The 22,555-nt window shown below is 37.8% G+C and overlaps 1 long non-coding RNA gene across 1 annotated transcript; it reads left to right on the top strand.

Moving 5' to 3' along the window:
- Positions 1 to 4,394: 4,394 nt before the first annotated feature.
- LOC150078151 (uncharacterized) lies at positions 4,395 to 21,747 on the top strand. The gene is made up of 3 exons (XR_016547607.1): positions 4,395 to 4,499; positions 12,437 to 12,527; positions 21,594 to 21,747. It is a non-coding gene; the product is annotated as an uncharacterized LOC150078151 (long non-coding RNA).
- The last annotated feature ends 808 nt before the right edge of the window (positions 21,748 to 22,555 follow it).

Below are 22,555 nucleotides of genomic sequence, written 5' to 3'. Positions count from 1 at the left end.
TATTAATTAACTTTCAAATCTCGCTGTAAATAGTTGATAGGTTAAATAAATTTAACTATATAAAGTTGATAGGTTAAATAAATTTGACTATATAAAGTTGATAGGTTAAATAAATTTAAGGAGGAACTGGACAGGCATTTGGAGGGAATGGTGTGATTTTTTTTTTTTTTTTTTGGCTGATGCTGCATAAGCTCATACACTTCTTTCTTGCATCACATGCCACTACTCTTACTACTACCACGACATTACACTACAGAACAATACCCATATACTTTTTAAATCTCTGGCCTCCACAGAGTACTGTGTTTCACAAACAATACATACAATGCGGAGATGGGGGAAACCCCTGGTGCCGTTAGACTCTAAATACTTTACTTTACAAATACTTTATCTAAACATCATTGCTGACCAGGTACACCCTTTATGGCAACGGTCTTCCCCTCAGGCAATGCTGTCCTTCAGCAGGATAATGCGCCATGCCACACCGCCTGGATTGTTCGAGACTGGTTCGCGCAACATGAGGAAGACTTCCAGGCATTGATCCGATCGAACATATGTGTTTTGTGTTTGAACAGTAACTCCGATTTGCGGCGTCTCAACCACGTACTTTACAGGAATTAAAAGGATCTGCTGGTTACGTGTTGGTACCAGATACCACAAGAAACAGAAGCCCGACTGTACTTATTATTTGTCTGCGCGGTAGCACAGTGGTATCATCACCGTTATACCCACACCGGGTGGAAAAGGCCTGGGTCGAATCCTGTCGATGACGCGAGGAACTTTAATGGGGTGTTTTCACTCCGTAGCTGAGTTAGTTGGTCTCAGGCGTAGATAGCAAGGTTTTTCTCCCCAGTAACTGGGGTTTTTTCGTCCAGCAAAACAGGCAAATCAACCATAGAACATACGCAATTTACAGACACAAAATACGGGTTAATGTATTTAATTACGGCCAACCCTAAAATAATAATTTTTAATTTGTACTTATTATTTATTATAATTTTACCAATTATCGAAAAAAAGGCGCGTAGCCAGGAATTTGCCAAGGGCGCCGAAAACCTCGCTACGCTTCTGGTAGGGAGGACAATGATGATACAACTGTGCTACCGTGCAGACCATTTTTGAGTATAGTGGTCATACATGGATCTGCATCAGTATCCCGATAGGTACTTAGGGATATGGTCTCACATCCAGACATAAGCATTGCGAAAGCAAAAATAAGAGTAGGAGTGTGTTATAGGCCTAATGATGCAAATGAGTACAATGAACAATTGTACAGAGAAATAGAGTGGGCTAGTAAATCAGAACGTCTTATAATGGGGGATTTTAACTTCCCAGATATTGACTGGAACTTGTGGATTGGTCACTCGCACATTAGTAAGACTTTTGTGGATTTATTGGATGATTATTTTCTGCAGCAGCATGTTCGAGAGGCAACCAGAGAGGGTAATACTCTTGATCTGGTTATCAGCAGTGATCATTCGTGTATTAAGAATTTGCAGATAAAGGGACCACTAGGTGGCAGTGATCACAGTGTACTGATTTGGGATCTGATTAAAGATATAATTACCATCAGGGGTAAAGGAAAAGGTTTTTGCTTCCGTAAAGGTGGCTATAGTGGTCTCAGACAGTTTTTAAATTCTGTACAGTGGGATCAACTGATGATGTTGCCAGCAGCAAATTCTAAGTGGGAAGCATTCGAGGAATTAATCGTGGAAGCTACTAAACGTTTCATAAGTATTAAGAAATATTGTTCAAGGTTGAGGCCTAAATGGTTATCAAGTGAATTAATGAGCCTCGTTGCAGAGAAGAAAAATGCATGGGATGCATACAAATTATCAGGCGACACAGAAGCCTATGGAAGATATGAGCTAGTTTGTAATCAAGTCACAAAGGAGGTTAGGTAGGCGAAGGCAGATTACGAGAAATCTGGCAAAGAATGCTAAGAAAAAACAGCAAGGATTTCTTTACTTATATAAACTCTAAAAGGAAGGGGATGAATCTTGATATATCACTTGATATCGATTGTTCGACTGTTGATGATCCTGCTCAGATAGCAAACAAACTGAATGAGTATTTTGCATCTACATTCACTACAGTTATTAAGGATTCAGAATGGCAGAAGGTTATCAGATTGTAGCAGGGTGCTTAATGATTTTGTAATAACTGAGAGCAAAGTGGAGGAGAAATTGTTGAAGTTAAACATAAGAAAGGCACCTGGGGCGGATGGAATCTATTATACAAAGGAAGCGGCCAAGGAAGTAAGCAAACCCTTACCATAATTATGAGAGCATGCTTGGACTCAGGGGAGGTCCCCACGAACTGGAGATGTGCAAAGGTATCCCCAATTCACAAAGGGGGATTGAAGGGTGACACGAGTAATTACAGACCAGTTAGTTTAACTTCTTTTCCGGGTAAAATAATGAAGTCACTGGTTAAAGCTGCATTGCAGGATCATCTAGACAAGATTGCAGCAATAATTCAGACACAGCATGGGTTTGTTAAGGGAAAGTCTTGTCTGACAAGTTTGATTGAATATTATTTTGTGGTTACAAAGGAACTGGATGCAAAAAATAATTTTGATAACATATACTTGGATTTCAGGAATGCTTTGACACTGTTGCCCATGGAAGACTACTGTACAAATTAGAGCAGAATGGTATCAAGGGTAAGTTGCTACAATGGGTAAAAGGATGGTTGAGTGGGAGAAGACAGAGGGTAGTAATCAATGAGCGCTGCTGTTCGTGGACTAATGTTATTAGTAGAGTTCCACAGGGTTCGGTGTTGGGTCCACTGTTGTTTTGTATATTTATCAATGATATTGATGAAGATATATCAGGCTCAGTGTCGAAGTTTGCAGATGATACAAAGGTAGGCAGGGTTGTTAATGACTGTAATGGCAGTGTGCTACTGCAACAGAATGTAGAACATTTGGGAAGATGTCCTGAGAAGTGGCAACTGAACTTTAACATTGACAAATGCAAAGTACTGCATATGGGTAGAAGTAAACCAGAGGAACGTAACAGTTGTGTGGTACGACACTTAAGGTGGTAGAAAATGAAAAAAACCTGGGAGTAATTGTGCAGTCAGAAATGTAGTTTTCTAATCAATGCAGACAGTCCGCCAGAGCAGGTCATGGGGTTTTGTCAATGATGTACAGGAATTTTGCTAGCAGGGAAAAGGAGCTGATTGTCCCTCTGTATAAGGCAATGGTCAGCCGACGCCTTGAGTACTGCGTACAGGTCTGGAGGCTTCATTTTAGGAAGGACGTAGATTTGCTTGAATGTGTACAGAGAAGGGCAACAAGAGTGGTGAGGGGAATGAAGGGATCCTTTTACCAAGACAGAGAGAGGCTTTAGTTCTGCAAATTGCAACGGCTGGACACTAGGCACCTGCGCGGTGATCTGATTGAGGTGTATAAGGCCTTGAATGGGTTGAGCACGCTGAATTCTGATGGGATTCTTCCACTTGTTCAGATTACGAACCTAAGGGAGCTTAAATTCAAATTGAGGAAAAACAGATGTAGAATAGATGTGCGGAAATTTGCCTTTAGCCAGCGTGTGGTTAATTGCTGGAACAAACTTCCATCTGTCGTTGTGGAAGTTGATAAGTTAAATAAGTTTAAGGAGGAACTGGACAAACATTTAGAAGGAATGGTCGTGTGAATTTTTTTTTTTTTTTTTTGGCTGATGCTATATAAGATCATGCGCTTTCTTTCTTGCATCACATGCCATGATTACTAGCAAGTATTTTGGTCATGATCAATATCCTCCTAGACCTTGTGGAGAAGACCTGATTTCGTATCCTGTCAATGATGCCAAGAATTTTTATGAGCTTTATTGGCAATTTGGCTGAGTTAATTGGTCTAAGGTGGGGGGTTTAATGATTTTTTTTTTTTTTTTTTTTTTTGCCAATTCTTCTGCAATCATCATTCTTCTCTTTCTTGCTTTCTTGGTGATTTTCTTCTACTTCTGACTCTCTCTCTCTCTCTCTCTCTCTCTCTCAGGGTAACATGGAAAAATTTTTTTTTTTTTTTGGTTGGTGCATCATAAGCCTCAGGCTTCCTTGCACCATATGGCTAATAATAATAATAATAATAATAATCCGGAGACGTACTTCCTTTAACTGTATTATAGTCTATTGTTGCTATTGTAACTACCGAATGGGGATATTTGGATGTTTCTATGACAACACGTAAGCAATTGGAACTAGCACGTACTGATGGGGGTCACAGCCGTAATACTAATTTTTGATGAGAGAGCAACTAATTTGATAGGAATATATAAATACAGTATATAAATTTTTCTTAATTGTAACGTTTCGAGACTATTTAAATTTATTACAATAAATTTAAATATTGTAATCCACGAATACAGTAGTGGCGTGCTCAGTTCATCAATTTAATGAGTAAACGTCATTTTAATTTCTAAAGTGTAATTCTTATAGGGACAACAGTTGCTTTGGTGCTAAAACTTCCATTAGAAACAAGATTGAGTAGAAAGGTAATATATTTCATTAGATACGATTAATTTTGCGGTAGTAATGGTTGATAATAAGTTTTAAAAATATATACTACATATTTACATGATGTAAATATGTCCCTTCACCACAACAGCTGAAAAGTTTACACAAAGATAAAGATAGGAAAGGGATATAATCACGAATATAATAACAGTAATTAAAAACACATAGTCATTGATTTTCAGAGCATTAATTCTAATTCTTTAAAAGTTTATGAGTAATACAGCTAGTCTGCCAATTCAGTATGCTGGAAAATTCAAAAGTAGCCTTACAACATTTTAAGTATCTAAATTTATGTATTAGAGCTAAAAACATGACCATACCATCTCAGTGTGATTATTGGCAGCTTTGCAGCATACATTTCAGTGATGGGGAGGATTCATAATGGCTAATTAATGACTTCGTAACAGATTTTTAATGGTGTATTATAACATCTTGGATTTATACTCAGCTTAGGTTTACTTAATTTTATATTTGTACTATGTCTATTATTGGTAGTATAAATGATGCAAGGAATAACAATAACAAGGAACAGCAAAAACAAGAAAAAAAAAAAAAAACTGATCTCTGCATCCTCTCTAACACTTCGTCTAATGCTTCCTTAAATTTATTTATTCAAACCACCCACTTCCATAACACAAAATGCAGTTTTGTTTCAGTAGTCGGTTCCTCGTATTGAAAGCAAGTTTTACATTTATCCTGCAATTGTCCTTTTTCAATTTAAATTTGTCTCCTTATGTGCACTGTTTCAGAAAGAGCAAAGATGCCACCATCATTTAGTTTACCCAACCAATTTAAAGCCCTAAACACTTAAATTCGGTCTCGTTGCAGGTGCCCAGTGTATGTGACCCCAGTTCACAAAGGAGGATCAAAGGGCGACACAAGTAATTACAGACCTGTTAGTTTAACTTCTGTTCCAGGGAAGTAAATGAAAGCACTGGTTAAAGAAGCACCGCAGGATCGTCTAGACAAGACTTCAGTTATAGCTTGGACACAGCATGGTTTTCTTAAGGGAAAGTCTTGTCTGACCGATTTGATTGGATGCTATGATGTGGTCACAAAGGAACTGGATGCAGAGAATAACTTTGATATCATATATTTGGATCATAGAAAGGCTTTTGATACTGTTGCACATGGAAGACTGCTGCATAAATTGGAGCAGTGTGGCATTGGAGGCAAATTGCTGCTATGGATAAAGAGGACTAATGTTATCAGTGGAGTCCCTCAGGGTTCAGTGTTGGGTCCATTGTTGTTTTCTGTATTTATTAATGATATTGATGATGGTATATCAAGCTTAATGTCCAAGTTTGCAGACGATATGAATGTGGGCAGGGTTGTTAATGACACTAATGATAGTACACTGCTGCAATAGGATTTAGAAAAGTTGAGCAGATAGGCTGAGAGGTGGCAACTGAAGTTTTTTAAGATTGACAAATGTAAAGTACTGCATGTGGGAATCAGTAACCCCAGAGTAACGTATCAACTATGTGGTACTACATTGACAGCGGTAGAGAATGAAAAGGACCTGGGAGTAATTGTGCAGGCAGATATGAAATTTTCTGAGCAGTGCAAAAAAGGCTGCAAGAGTAGCTCGTGGTGCCTTGTGAATGATGTACAGGATTTTGCTGGCGGGGATAAGGGGGTGATTGTCCCCTTGTATAAGGCAATGATCAGGTCACACCTTGAGTTGCGTATACAGGTTGGAGGCCTCGTTTGAGGAAAGATATAGAGCTGCTGGAATGAGTACAGAGAGGTGCAACGAGATTGGTGAGTGGAACAATGGGTTGGTGTTACCAAGAAAGGCTTAAGTTCTGCAAATTGCAGCACCTGGAGTGTAGGCACTTGTGACTTGATCTGATTGAGGTGTATAAGGCCTTGAATGGGTTGAGCTAGCTGAATGCTGATGGGATTCTTCCTCTTGCTCAGAATAATTGCCCGAGAAGGCATAAATTCAAATTAAGGAAAGACAATTGTAGAATAAGTGTGCGGAAATTCGCTTTTAGCCAGCGGGTGGTTGATAGTTGGAACAAATTTCCATCTGTTGTAGTGGAGGTCAGCAGCTGAAATAAGTTCAAGGCAGAACTAGACAAACATTTAGAGTGAATGGATGGGTGAAATGGGAGGGGTGTTTTTTTTTTTTTTTTTTGGCTGATGCTATATAAGCTTGCTTTCTTGCATCATATGCCCTGCTAATGCTAATGCCAAGTCATGGGGCAAGAACCAGACTATTACTCTAATCTGAGTCGCAGAGCTTAAAAAGTTAAGAACCATTGATGTACACTGTTAATTTTTAGGAAATACACAAGAAGGAAGATTTTTTTTCTTAGAATAGAAGTTGAAGGGGGAAAATGAAAATCCAGCTGCTGCATGAATTCAGACTGGTTTAGAAAAAAAGAGATAAAATTACAGATGCATAATTCAGAAGAATGATGCCCATGGAAGTATCTGCAGAAAATTAAGAAGAAAAATTACATGCAGTAGAAACTGAACATCTGTGTGACCTAGAAAATTGAGTGAGTTTGTAAGAGAGGGATCATTGACTAACCTACTACTCCTTAGGATAATGTGCCTCCGTAGCCAGGTACACACTTCTAGCACACGCTTCTTGATTAGACTGGGATTCGAGCCCGTACCCACCAAATACGGAGGGTGCGGAAAGGTCAGAGAATGACCGCTGCATATCCCCGGAGCAATATGGCCTTAGTTGCTAATGCTCCTAAAAACCAAATAACAAACAAACAACAAACCTTAGGATAAAATCTAGTAGTTTTAATAAATATTTTGGCGGAATGAATATATTCCATGGTTGGGATGTTTTGTGATTTGTAAGGGTTAATAGCTGTTTGGAAGAAATGTTAATTTTATTCAATGCAGAGGAAGGAATATTTTTGATATCCTTATGCCAAGGAAAATTAGAAGTAGAGTTATCACTAATAAAGATATGTTTTTGAACAAGTTTAACATTTTTCTGTTCTTGAACTGCTCTATTGTACTTATGTACAGCAGGCATTTTTTTTTTTGCAACATTAGACTAATTTTTTTTTATAAGGATTGAAGTTAAATAAATTTTATTCTCCTTATTGGTGACCAGCATTTGAGGAACTGGTGGTTACTTGCACAGAGAACATTAGGTTGAACTGGAAAATGGATTATAATTGGGAGGTTTTCACTGGGGTGTTAATGTACCCAGACCATCTGTTGGAGAGGGGCCTCCAAATCCAAACATGTGGCTCCTCCTTGTTTGAAAGGAGGAACCACATGTGGTTCCTCCTTTCAAACAAGGGCAACTGGGTGATTCCAACATTAATTCTTGCACAACCCCCCCCCCCAAAACTTTAGGATTGGCTTCAGACTGTGATGTGCTAACACCAACAAAATTATGGATAGGATTTAACAGTTATTGAGAGAAGATCCTTGTTGGGATGGAGAGAATGCAATTCCAACTGCCGAAGGTGCAGAAATTAGCTGTTGTTAAGTTATAGGAGGAAAAGGTGGGAAGAAGATAAGAACCTGAGAGAACCCCAGCATAGTTGAGAAATTATGGGATATAAGTTTAGGGTTATATTTTGTATTGGAATTTTATTGAACTTGAATAGAAATCATGACTCAGACCAGAGCAGCAAAGCAAAAGGCTCAAACTAATGGAAGTGCTGTGGTTTAGGGGAGAACTGAGGGGGACAGTTGTCCTCTGAATCACAGTCTATTGAAATGCACTGCTTGTTTGATGTTTGTGGATCAGTCAGGAACGGGACATGATATTGCCAAGGGGAATGCCTTTGTGTGTGTGCGTGATGTATGGAGTGCCAGGAAATCAGGCACCAACTCAGCATTGTTATGGGCTTATATGAGAGCTTGAAGGACAGGGTGTATGCCCTTGAAGGATTTAAATTGAGGAGCCCATCAAGCTCTCAGCTTCCCACATTAATGCCAGAGCTTGCACTTGAACATCAAGCAAAACAGCAGAAAACCCCAAGACAGAATGCGCTGGTCCCAAAGGAACTAGTTGTTGTAGGTGACTCTATTGTCAGGGAAACGGGGAACATATTGGGCAAAAAGGATAGATGGACCAGCAGGACCAGGGTATGTCTGCCAGGGGCAAAGGTTGATGACGTTGTAGAGCAGATATCATCTTTTAAGGGCACAAAGGGTGATATTGTTGTACAGTTGGCACTAATGATATTAAGAGTAGGAGACCGGCAGAATTACTTAAGAAGTACAAGTCAATGCTGAAAAAAAGCTGTGAGTTAGGGTTGAATTTGAAAGTGTCTGCATTTTTGTCCAGACACGATAGGAGAGAGTATATGATGAGAGCCTTGTTGATCAATTCGGCCCTGGAGAGATTGTGCAAGGTTCAAGAGGTAGAATTTTTCTCAGCCTGGTCTGTGCTTGTTAACAGGAGAGACTGCTTCTACAGGGATGGGATACACTTAAATAGAAAGGGTGCAAGAATATTTGCTGATGCTATCGAGGCAGAGTTAGGTGGGGCGGAAACTGCTAGCTTGGGGGGATACACGGATTAATATATTAACAGTAGCCGCTGGCAGAGGTAAAAGTAATTCTTGCACTACTTCTATTCAAATGCAATTGAGCAGCAGCCTGGAAAGCAAGGTAATGGGGATTTCCAGGACTACTGGCAGTTATAGTGGAACAAGTAAATACATGGGCTGTGTTAGGGTAACTAAGAGTACACCAATGCTAGGAGTATAGTTAATAAATTCGATGAGCTTGAAGTGCTAGTCAAGACATCAAAGGCATATATTGTTGGGATATCAGAGATATGGTGTCACACAGACATAAGCAGTGCAGAACTGGAATTTGGGGAGTATAATGTGTACAGAAAGGATAGAGAGAGTAGGAAGGGAGGTGGGGTTATGCTGCTAGTTAAGAAACACATAAAATCTAAGGAAGTGCATCCAATTGATGTTGGTCGACAATGCAATGTTGAGTCTGTTTAGTGTGACATAAGCACCGGGAAAGGAAAAATGAGAGTAGGTGTGTATTATAGGTCAAATGAATCTGATGAGTATAATGAGCAATTGTGCAGAGAAATAGAGTGGGCCAGTAAATCAGTGTCTTATAATGGGGGATTTTAATTTCCCAGAGATTGACTGGAATTTGTGGGTTGGTCACTCACTCACACACTAGCAAGGCTTTATTAGATGATTGGATGATTGTTTTCTACACAGCATGTTCGGGAGGCAACTACAGGGAGTAATATTCTTGATCTGATTATCAGTAGTGATTTTTCATGCATCAAGAATCTGCAGATAAAGGAACCACTAGATGGCAGTGATCACAGTGTGCTGAAGTGGGTTTTACTCAAAGAGGTAACTACCATCAGGAGTAAAGGGAACGGTTTTTGCTTTCGTAAAGGTGACTACGGTGGTCTAAGACAGTATTTAAATTTTATACAGTGGGACCAACAGCAAATTCAAAATGGGACGTATTCAAAGAATTAATCTTGGAAGCTACTAGGCTTTTCATACCAACAAAGAAGTATTGTTCAGGATTTAGGCCTAAATGGATGTCAGAAGAACTAATTAGACATGTGACAGAGAAGAAAAATGCATGGGATACGTATAAATTAATGGGTGACATGGAAGCCTATGATAGATATAAGCTGGTCTGTAATCAAGTCACAAAGGAGATTAAGCAGGCAAAAGCAGATTATGAGAAATCCTTAGCAAAGGATGCAAAGGAAAACATTAAAGAGTTCTTTACCTATGTAAACTCTAGAAGGAAAGGGATGAATCAGATTGGTCCACTGGATATTGATGGTTCAACTGTTGATGATCCTGCTCAGGTAGCTAACAAACTAAATGAATATTTTGCATCGACATTCACACATGAGGAGTTATTCAGCGAGGGGAATGCCAGAGGTGTATTCAACTCTAGCAGTAAGCTACAGAATCTTGAAATAACTGGGAGTAAAGTGGAGGAGAAACTGTTGAAGATATAACACAAGAAAGGCACCCGGGGTGGATGGGATCTATCCAGTTATATTAAAGGAGGCAGCAAAGGAAGTAAGCAAACCCTTAGCCATAATTATGAGAGCTTCCTTGGACTCAGGGGAGGTAACCATGGACTGGAGATGTGCAAATTTGACCCCAATCCACAAAGGAGGATCAAAGGGAGAGACAGGTAATTACAGACCTGTTAGTTTAACTTCTGTTCCAGGGAAAGTAATGGAGGCACTGGTTAAAGAAGCCTTGCAGGATCATCTAGACAAGACTTCAGTTATAGCTCGGACACAGCATGGGTTTGTTAAGAGGAAGTCTTGTCTGACAAATTTGATTCGATACTGTGATGTAGTCACAAAGGAACTGGATGCAAAGAATAACTTTGATATCATATATTTGGATCTTAGAAAGGCCTTTGATACTGTTGCACCTGGAAGACTGCTGCACAAATTGGAGCAGTGTGGTATTGGAGGCAAATTGTTGCTATGGATAAAGGGATGGTTGAGTGGGAGAAGACAGAGAGTGGTAATCAATGGACAATGCTCTTCATGGACTAATGTTATTAGTGGAGTCCCTCAGGGTTCAGTGTTGGATCCATTGTTGTTTTCTGTATTTATTAATGATATTGATGATGGTATATCAGGCTTAATGTCCAAGTTTGCAGACGATATGAAGGTTGGCAGGGTTGTTAATGACACTAATGACAGTACACTGTTGCAACAGGATCTAGAAAAGTTGAGCAGATGGGCTGAGAGGTGGCAAATGAAGTTTAACATTGACAAATGTAAAGTGCTGCATATGGGAAGCAGTAATCCCAGAGTAACGTAGCAACTCTGGTACCATATTGACAGTGGTAGAGAATGAAAAGGACCTGGGGGTAATTGTGCAGGCAGATTCTGAGCAGTGCAGACTTCTGCAAGAGTAGCTCATGGTGTCTTGTCAATGATATACAGGAATTTTTCTAGCAGGGATAAGGAAGTGATTATCCCCTTGTATAAGGCAATGGCCAGGCCACGCCGTGAGTACTGTATACAGGTCTGGAGGCCTCATTTTAAGAAGGATGTAGAGCTGTTGGAACAAGTACAGAGAAGGGCAACAAGATTAGTAAATGGAACAAAGGGTTGCTCTTGCAAAGAAAGGCTTAAGTTTTGCAGATTATAGTGTCTGGAGACTAAGCACCCGAGGTGACTGATTGAGGTGTATAAAGCCTTGAACGGTTTGAGCATGCTCAATGCTGATGGGATTCTTCCTCTTGCTCAGAATAATCGCCTGAGAGGGCATAAATTCAAATTGAGGAAAGATGGTTGTAGGATAGATGTGCGGAAGTTTGCCTTTAGTCAGCGGGTGATTGATTGGTGGAACAAACTTCCATCTGTCATTGTAGAAGTTGATAGCTTAAATAGATTCAAGGCAGAACTTGACAAACATTTGGAGCGAGGGGATGGGTGATATAAGGGTTTTTTTTGTTTTTTTTTGGCTGATGCTATATAAGCTTGCTTTCTTGCATCATGTTTCCATGCTAATGCTAATTATTTATAGAAACCTGCATGCCAACACTTCAGTTAAAGAAAAACTAGCCACCCAGTCTCAAAAATTGGAAGGCAAACTGGAAGATCAAAGCTTGCTTATAAGGCCTTTGTGCCAAGCACAATCTTAGATTTGTTGACATCAGCTGCCTGAATTTCACAAGACTTTTCCATGGAATTTATTCAGAGATGGATAAATTCCATGGTGATGATTAATCAGATGGAAGGTTTCAAGGTAATGTAATTAGTATTTTTTTTGCTTATTTTCCCTGAATATATTGTATTTCATTTCAAATTTAGCTTTTTTTGAGTTGGAGTTAGAAAATCATAAATAGTGTGATAAATATATTTTTGTTTAATTGTACCTGAGTAGTTTGAAAAAAAGAATGGAAGCATTTGTTTCATGCCTCTTTTTTTTCTCTGTTGCTGTAGATATGAAGGGGCATTCTTCTGCTAGACCAACCACTGCACCTATACCTGTAAGAAATATGTCACTAAATTTGGATCGTCCTTCTTCTGCAAGGTTAGAGAAACTATTTTTATATGAAATGTGATCAGAGTTTTATATTATTGTAAACATTTTGGGATTTTAATATCTTAAATCTTAATTTACATGAGATGAATTTGCGCATTTTTGAGCTGAAATTATTGATATACTTAGAAACTAAATTCTTTTAAATAATCATCATCGTTGTGTTTTTTTTTTTGCCTTACTCTCCCCTTGAAAATGAATGTGTTATAAAGGGGGGAAGAATCTCTGAATGTAATAACAGAAAGCCACTTTGATGCATTATTTTATTAGTTGTTTGCTCAATTAGTCCATTAGTCAGTCATTGTGGTAGATGCCAATTAAAGAATACGATGTTTAATGGAATGTCAATAAGAGAATATGCTTGTTCAGTTTATATGTAAAATCCATCATCTGTTTTGTGTCCTAGTTTGAAGTGATTTTTATGCAAGGACATATACAGAATATATGCTGCGTTCTGCATTGGATAAAACAGTAAAAACAAATGATTTGAATTTTCTGATTTTTAGTGAAGGACAGATCAGTAGTGATGGGTAAATTAAAAGCCATAATAATCAATTATGAGAAACAGAAAGAATAGAATGAGAAAACATGGGGGGGGGACACAATTCAATCTAATGTTCTCAAAAATAATGATAATGTGCTGTTTCTATTCAGCCAATATATATATATTGGCTGAATCGTAACATATATATATATATATTATGGGTTAGCTATGGTGTATTTACACCGATATTATATAGTTAATTACTTAAACCCATAAGGAATTATGCCTTGTGCATTTATTTTTCTAATATATATATGCCAAAAGTTTGTTAAAATCATCTATTCAAAACTAATAAAACATTTTCCCACATAAACAATGTGAAAATGCAAAACAAATGTAAACTTTGTTATAAACACTAAATTAATAAAAAAACTCCATAACTCACAATGATTATGCTATCAGAAAAAAAAAAAAAAATGGTGCTTTTCCTTCATTTCTGTTTTACCTGCCCAGTGAATTCTGTCTGTTTTTATTTGCTGAGTGAATTCCAAACAAAACTCGCGGCAAACAGCGATCTTTTTTTCTCTTCCCAGTTCATATATCACTTTATATTTTTCCTTCACACTTAAAACTGTTCTTTCTTTTCAACTGCACCAAATAACAAAAAAATAAAGAAAATTGCCCATTTTGCTCTTTACTTGTTGGCAGACTGAATATTTCACTTCAGAACCATAAAATTATTTAGCACAATACAGTTGTTTTACAGGTTAGGAATCTATTTTGAGCATTTGTAATTGATTTATGATGGGGCAGTTTTTCTGAAGAGCAAAGGACTGTTCATTGCTATATCGATATTGTAAACAATATCAATATAGCTTTCACATGTTTGTATTTGATTCAAAAAAGAAAACAGTACTGTAATCTGCCTCTAATTCACTACATATGAGTAGTGAACATGCTGTATATATGCTGTACCCATTGTATGTTATCACCGGCTAAAAATCGAGAAGGTGAATGCTTTGTTTTGACTAGTAAAAAAGAATGCAGACATCTTTTAAGAGGAATTTGCTTATTGAAACTAACCATCAAACATCTATCCATTGAAATTGCATGTCAGAGTGACTGATAGGTTCATTTATGCAATGAGCATATATTGGAACTACTCTAAGTTTCCAAAGTGTTAAGTTAGCTCTTTCACTTTTTTTTTTGGTACAAATAAAAAAATTGCTATAATAAGCTTTATATACAAGCAAATAACATTACTTTGACTCAGGGACGTCCATCTTTTTTGCACTTGAGATTTGGTTTCTCTTTTTGGATGTGAATTGATCTACTTTTATCAACAGAAAGTATGGACAATGTGGTTTTCTTTGGAATTCAGAATTAAGTTAGAATTCAGTGGCACAATGTCATTTTCAACCATCATTCTTAAGTGACTCATATATGTTTTTGTCTATTAATGTTTCAGTGAGCACACTAAAAAAAATCGGATAAACATATTGCATACCACTCAATATTTTTGAAATACAGGAAAGAAATATTGTAAAGTTGTGCTCTTTTTTGACAAGATTCTTTATTTTGATATTTGAATACAAGAACGAAATATATATATAGTAACAAAAAAGAAAAGTAAGGAAAGTGAAAAAAAAAATAATACAAATAATAGATACAGGAACCTTTATGGCATTACCAAGGGCTTAAGACCATTTCATTACATTACTAAGAAGGCTACTAAACATTACTGTTCAATTATATTAAGGTGCCTCCGTAGCCAGGTGGGCAGGAGCTGCAGTGCGTAGCACACGTTTCTTGATTAGACTGGGGTTTGAGCCCGTGACTACCAAATATGGAGGATGCGGAAAGGTCAGGGAATGACCACCGCATATCCCCGGAGCAATATGGCTTTAGTTACTAATGCTCCTAAAAACCAAATAACAACAACCAAATATATTAAGGAAAGCAGCAAAGGAGATAAGCAAATTCTTAGCCATAATTATGAGACTATCTTTGGATTCAGGGAAGATCCCTATGGATGGAAGATGTGCAAATAAATATGCAATTCATGAGGGGGATCAAAAGGTAACGTGAGTAATTACAGACCTGTTAGCTTAACCTTTGTTTCAAGAAAAATAATGGAGTGATTGGTTAAAGAAGTAATGCAGGACCATCTAGAGAGGAATATGATTATACTGCAGTCACAGCATGGATTTGTTAAGGGGAGATCTTATCTGACCGATTTGATTGGATACTATGATGCAGTAACAAAGGAACTGGATGCAAAAAATAATTTTGATTTCATATACTTGGATTTCAGGAAAGCTTTTGATATTGTTGCATATGGAAACTACTGTACAAATTGGAGCAGTATGGCATTAAGGGCAAGTTGCTAACGGATAAAAGGGTGGTTGAGTGGGAAAACACAGAGAGTGGTAATCAATGGACACTGCTCTTCATTGACTATTCTTATTAGTGGAATCCCCCCCCTAGGGTTTAGTGCTGTGTCCATTGTTGTTTTCTATATTTATTAACGATATTGAGAAGGCTTAAAGTCTAAATTTTCAGATGATACAAAGATTGGCAGGGTTGTTAATGACAGTAATGATAGTACGCTACTGCAACAGGATCTGGAAAAGTTGAGCAGATGTGCTGAGAGGTGGCAACTGAAGTTTAACATTGAAAAATGCATGGTATACTGCATATGGGTAGCAGTAATCCCGAACTAACGTACTTACTCTGTGTTACTACGCTCAGGATAGTGGAAAATGAAAAAGACCTGAGGATAATTGTTCAGTCAGATATGAAGCTCTCTGAGCAATGCAGACAGGCTGCCAGGACAGCTCATGGGGTTTTGTCAGTGATGTATGGAAACTTTGCTAGCATGGATTGCTAGCAAAGTTTCCATACATCACTGACCTTAAGCATTGGTCAACTTCAAGTTCATGACAACTTCAAGGACCTTCAGCATTGGTCCTTGAAGTTGTCACAGACATTCTCTCAGATATGCCAGACAAGCTGTACTTGCTACCTGGGAGTCTAAAACGCTGATGGAACTGATATTCGGGTGACACTCAAGTCAAGTGGACCCAATTTCGGTGAAGTCTGGACGGTCTGTGACAGCCAAATCCTCTGCTTGCACCTTCATGATGGTGGGACTGTTTGTAATCCTGGGTATAACCTCCATGCACAAGTACATGGTGGGTGACCACCCAGGTGTGAACCAACATAAGCAGGGGTCGAGGTGTGGTGCCCACACCACATGGAGGAACGCTGCCCCTCTATGTTACCAGGCAGTACTAGGTGGTAGATGACTCTCATAAACCGGTGAAATACCACCACTTGGCTTATTGGAGGCTTGAAGTGGTGGAACCCATGTTTAGTCTCTAGAGCTAAGTTCCGGTCAACCCTTCCCTATCTCTTCCATCATGCAGTATGATTGACGACTTTTGAGGTTATGATGAACATCGTGGCGAGATCCAATATTCCTTACATTTCGAGGTTACAGCTCTAAAACGGTGTTCGCAAGCCGGCCGCTAGTTAGTACACCGGACCGAACCTATTGGTAACTCTCTAGGAGGCTTCCGGATCAGCTAGTGTATAATCTTGCTACCTCTACTCTGCCAGATAGTGACTGGAGGGAGTCCGAGTAGTGTGTATGCTAGGAGCATTGTCGAGGCCACGTTATGTCAAGGATCTGGGTATATTCTTACCACGTGTACGTCATATCCAAAAATTTCATTACTTCATACAGCATGTCCCACCCACTTTTTCTTACTATTGAATACACCACGAATTGTCAAAATAATAGAGCAAGCTTATCTGCGAAAACATCTAAACTTCCCAAGCACTTCCTAATTCATTTCACAAATATACGTGGTCTCAATTCTAATCTCAACGATGTCCATTTCCACTTGCAGTCTTCCAAACCCCATGTACTTTTTCTGACAGAATCTCAGTTATCGGTTGATTCAACTACTGCTCATCTCAGATGCCCAAATTATTCGCTGTATGATTCCTTTCTCCTCAAAGGTGGTACTTGTGCATATGTCCGTTCTGATATTCCCTGTCAGAGACTTGGAAATTTGGAATCTCCTCTCTTTGATCTTCTCTGGCTTAAAATCTGTCTACCTTATTGTGTCAAATTCATCTGTTGTCTCTACCGTTCTCCCAACTCCACTAATCACTTGGAGCTCTTTGACTTTCTCTCTTTGCAACTTGACTTTCTCCAGTCCAACTTTCCTAACAGTGAGGTAATTTTCCTTGGTGATTTTAATGTTCACAACTCCAGCTGGCTTCCGTTTTCTAGTCACACTGACCCAGCAGGTCGAGATGCTGAGGCTTTTGCAATTACTAATGACCTAGCACAGATTGTTCATTTACCTACAAGAATTCCGGACAATCCTAATCATACAGCCAATACGCTTGATCTTTTTCTCACAAACAACCCTTCTAAGTACACGGTCGAAGTGAGAGGTCCTTTAGGCACTTCAGATCACAACTTGGTGATTGTCTCTTCTCCAATGGAATCGTTATCTCATGGCTATTCCCAACCTCGTGTTGTTTGGCATTACAAGAATGCAAAATGGGATGACCTGCGAGACATCTTTTCTTCTTTTCCTTGGTCGGATTACTGTTTCAAAACTTCTGATGTCAACTTTTGTTCAGATCGTGTCAGTGAAATTATTCTTGAAGGAATGGAATCCTTTATCCCACACTCCACTTTAAAATCTCGTCCTTTATCGAAACCTTGGTTTTCCAATAAATGTGCTAAGGCTGTTCAAGAGAAGAATGTTGCATATCGTAATTGGCTTGTTTCTAATTCTTCAGTTTCATTTTCTGCCTACACCAAAGCTCACAACAATTGTAAAGCAGTTATTAATCAGTCCAAACTAGAGTTTGAACAGGCTAAGAGTAGAAAACTTGCTTCTTGCCCTAATGGTAGCCAAGCATTCTGGTCTCTTGCCAAAGCTATTGGCCGCAAATTTTGCCCATCTCTGTCCAGACCAGATGGGTCTGTTGTCACTTCAGCCAAGGATAGAGCTGACCTGCTAGCATCCCATTTTTCTTCCAGCTCGTGTATTAATGATCTTGGTAAAACACCTCCCACCATTCCCAACACACTCCATTCAATGCCTCCTGTGGTCTTCCGTCAAAAGGATATCAGAAGGATTTTGACGAATCTCAATGCTAAGAAAGTTCCAGGTCCTGATGGTATTTCTCCACTTGTTCTCAAAACCTGTGCTCCTGAACTTATTCCTATTCTTTGCCACCTTTTTTGACTTTCTTATTCCAAAGGTGTTTTCCCTTCTGCTTGGAAATTTGCTCATATCCAGCCAGTTCCTAAAAAGGGTGACAAATCCCTCCCATCCAATTATCGTCCCATTGCAATTACTTCTACTCTTTCTAAAGTAATGGAGAAATCAATGAACCGCCAACTCTGAAACTACCTAGAAACCTTCCGTCTGATCAACGATCGCCAGTATGGATTCCGTCAGTGTCGATCCACTGGTGATATTCTCGCTTATGTTACCCATTTATGGACTAATTCAATGGAAAGGTTCGGTGAAACACAGGTAGTTGCTCTTGACATCTCAAAGGCTTTTGATCTTGTTTGGCATAAAGGTCTTCTAAACAAGCTTCCATCTTATGGTTTGCCAACTGTTTTTAGTAATTGGTTATCCAGTTTTCTCTCTGATCGCTCACTGAGGGTGATGGTGGATGGCTCTGTCTCCTAACTTCTCCATTAATGCCGGTGTCCCCCAAGGTTCAGTTCTTCCCCCCACTCTTTTCCTCTTGTTTATTAATGACCTTCTTCCATTAACTGGAAATCCAATCCATAGTTTTGCCGATGACAGCACATTGCATTTGACTTTCCATTTTGAGAAACCTTGTCCTGCTCAATCAGCTTCAACTTCTCGAAAATCTGCTACCAATTCCTTAAATACCGATCTTCAGGTAATTCTCCAGTGGGGCAAAGACAACTTAGTTGATTTCAACCCTTCTAAAACTCAGTCTTGTCTTATATCTCACAAAAAGGATTCTTCTGCTCCTATGCTTATCTTTAGTGACACTCCGATTTCTAGGCAAAATGATATATCTCTTTTAGGGATTACCCTGACTTCTAATCTCTCTTGGCACAAGCACATTACAAACGTTGCTTCCTGTGCATCTAAAAAACTTGGTTTTCTCTTTCGCTCTCGGCGCTACTTTTCTTCCAAACAGCTGCTCACTCTGTATAAATTGCAAATCCGCCCTGCCATGGAATATTGTTCCCACATTTGGGGGTGGTGCCCCCAAAACCTCTCTCAAGCTTCTTGATTCCATTCAGAAGAGGGCAGTTAGGTTAATTAATGATACATCTCTAACAGAGTCTCTCCACTCGCTTTCTCATAGATGTACTGTTTCTGCTGCATGCCTCTTCTACAGATACTTCCATGGGCACTGTTCTTCTGAATTGGCTTCTATAATTCCTGCTCTCTCTTTCAAAACAGTCCGAACACGTGCCGCCACCAGCCAACATCCATTTACTGTCCAACTTCAAACCCACAGAACCAACTTTTCGTCTTCCTCATTTATTCATTCAACTGCCGTTTTCTGGAACAACCTTCCTTCATATGTATTTCCTGAAAATTACAATCTACAGAAGTTCAAGTTCAATAAATACCTTCTTTCGTCTTCTCAACCTCCAACCCAAGCACGGTACTAAGTACTATAGGTTCTAATACTTCTCGTGTTTGGGGTTCACATAAAAAAAAAAAAAAAAAAAGAAGGTGATTATCCCATTGTATTAAGGCAATGATAAGGCCACATCTTGATTACTGCATACAGGTCATGAGGTTTCATTTTAGGAAGAATGTAGATCTGCTAGAACAGGTGCGGAGAAGGGCAGTGAGGTTGTTAAGTGGAATGCAAGGATGATCTTACCAAGAAAAGTTTCAGTTTATGAAAATTGCATAATCTAGAGACTAGGCACCGGCAAGGTGATCTGATTGAGGTGGTTAAACTTTTGACTGGACTGAGCAAGCACAGTGCTGATGGCATTGTTCATCTTTCTCTGGAGTACACACACGAGGGGTATAAATTTAAATTGAGGAAAGATGGTTGCAGGTTGGATGTGAGGAGAAAAACTTCCATTTGTTGTGGAAGTGGGTAGTTTGAATAAATTCAAGGAAGATCTGGACATATTATTAGAGGGGATAATCAGGAAGTGTTTTTTTTTTGTTGTTGTTGTTTGTTGCTTTATAAGCTTGTTTTCTTGCATCATATGGCACTACTAATACTAAGCAGTTTAAATCCTGCTGGCCACAAAAAAAAAAAAAAAAAAAATGTCTTTTCAATGCAGCTGGAGATGAGGGCTGTGCAAAAGGGCATGATAAAACTTTATACTTGAATAATTTTTTTTTTATAATTACAGAGAGGACAGAATAGTTCTAACTACATATACTTTAATTTAATAATTATTTTTTAATTTATTAAATTTATAATATTACTATAATTTCGTTCAATTATTATCTAATTCTGTATCCAGATTTATAGAATGGTATTTGTTTATTTTCAATATTCTTTAAGTTTAGGCCATTTTTTCAGGGATTTGAACAAGAAAAAATGGCACGCCTTTCCTACAGTGGATTAATAGTGTTTTTTATGTGTATGTACAAACTGTGATTATAGTGCTGTTCCTTTTAGTGCTCTTTTCTTCTGGTCAAATGTCAATATTATAAAGTGCCATGCTATTTTTCAACTTCTGTAGCACCCCCAGAGTACCATTGCATATATCATTGCATCTGTAGCACATTCAGAGTATCATTGCATATATCATCTCTTTTTTGGGATTCTAAGAAGGAATAAATATAGATATAAACCTCCTTCCCCTTGGGGTTTAGGTAAGGGATAATAGAGACTAAATTCTGGGAATTGTTTATTTATGGTGCAGTTTATTTACTTCATAGAAATCATTTTTAGTATAGGTGATATTTTATTTTTAACTTTGAAGATAGAAAGAATGCTCCTTACAGTATCTTCCCATTTGTCAGTGCATTTGCATGCTCTCCTCAGTTTTAAATTCAACATTGTTTATCCACTTTTCTTGCTGGTGCAGTAATCACTGTCTTTTGTGTATGTATATGTGTGTTCAACATTGCATCAATAAATTTCATTAATGACATCACCATTTTCATGATAGTGTATTAACATAATAATCATTAAGGTGTTATTAACATGGTAGTGTATTAATGTTTAGTTTAATGTAATAAAATCTTTTCATTTTTTTTTGATCCTTGGTGACATGCAAAAAAAGCAAGCATGTACGTTAAGTGTGCAGGTATTCAGAGTATCATTACTTCATAAACACTGCAGAAAAAAAAAGAAAAAAAAAAACCTTGAAAAATTGATGGTATCTACCAGAATATGGAATATGAAAAATAGGCTCCAAAGAGAAGGAATCACTCATAATGCATTCCCACTCTTTAGAGCTGGTCCTGTAGAAAGCACTGTACGTGCGTGTGTGTGTGTATATACATATACAGGAAAGATAAAACTTTATACTTGAATAATTTTTTTTGTTGTTATAATTACAGAAGGAAAAAACCAGAGCAAATAGTACAACAAGTGACAGAAGTTCAGACTGATTATATTGAAAATCTCCAGCAACAGGTTTATCTACTAGAACAAGAAATTGGTTATTTATATCCTTTATTTGAGATTTGTGTTTTAAATATATCTTTTAGATAGTGAAGAGGAGTGGAAAAATTGTAAAAATGTAATGAACTACACTGTGTGTAGGGTGTAGAATGTGAAAATTAAATTTAATTAAATGAAATAGATAGAATATAAACAAAATAGATACAGTTTAACAGAAAATGATAGTACTCTAATGAACTTACTCTTATAAATCTCTATAGGTTTACAATTTTGATATAGCTGGGATGAATAAGTGCCTTTAAATTTAGAAAAATAATAAACAATGGCCACCCATTTCGGCCCTCTTTTCTGGTACCTCTACTTGTTGTTTAAAGTTAAACAAATAGCAGAAAGTAAATGAAGTGATAAAATTTGTAATATGGGATATTAAAATTTATATATCAAGAAATTAAAAGCATCCAAAGAAGATAACATCAATTTGCAATTATTATATACTGATAATTCATTCATAGACAATAGAATATCCAGTTTTTTAAGGGCCTAAAGATCACATATATATTCCAAAAAAATAAAATTTAAAAATTAGTTATATATCTAAAAAAAAAAAAAAAAAGAATCGCAACTGACTGTGGGAAAAAAAGCTGAAGTAAAGATATGAACAACTATGAAAATCCAGCTTGTTTTAGATATAACATAAAATATATATACTACCAATACAAAGGAAACATATAGAGAAATAGAACAAAAAAATTTCTGAAGAATAAGCTGTCTGCAGAAGTGGAAGATATTGATTGATGCAGTTTTTACACTTAAGATCTTTACAGAAAAACAGGAGTTTTATTCAACATGAAAGAGCTAAGGGATTAATAATGCCAAGATGGACAGTTTATAAAATAAA

Source organism: Mastigoproctus giganteus, chromosome 11, assembly GCF_048544385.1.
Source record: "Mastigoproctus giganteus isolate SK-2022 chromosome 11, ASM4854438v1, whole genome shotgun sequence".
NCBI lineage: Eukaryota > Metazoa > Arthropoda > Arachnida > Uropygi > Thelyphonidae > Mastigoproctus > Mastigoproctus giganteus.
The sequence above is the reverse complement of the archived record's forward strand: the minus strand, read 5'-3'. Positions and strand labels throughout refer to the sequence as shown.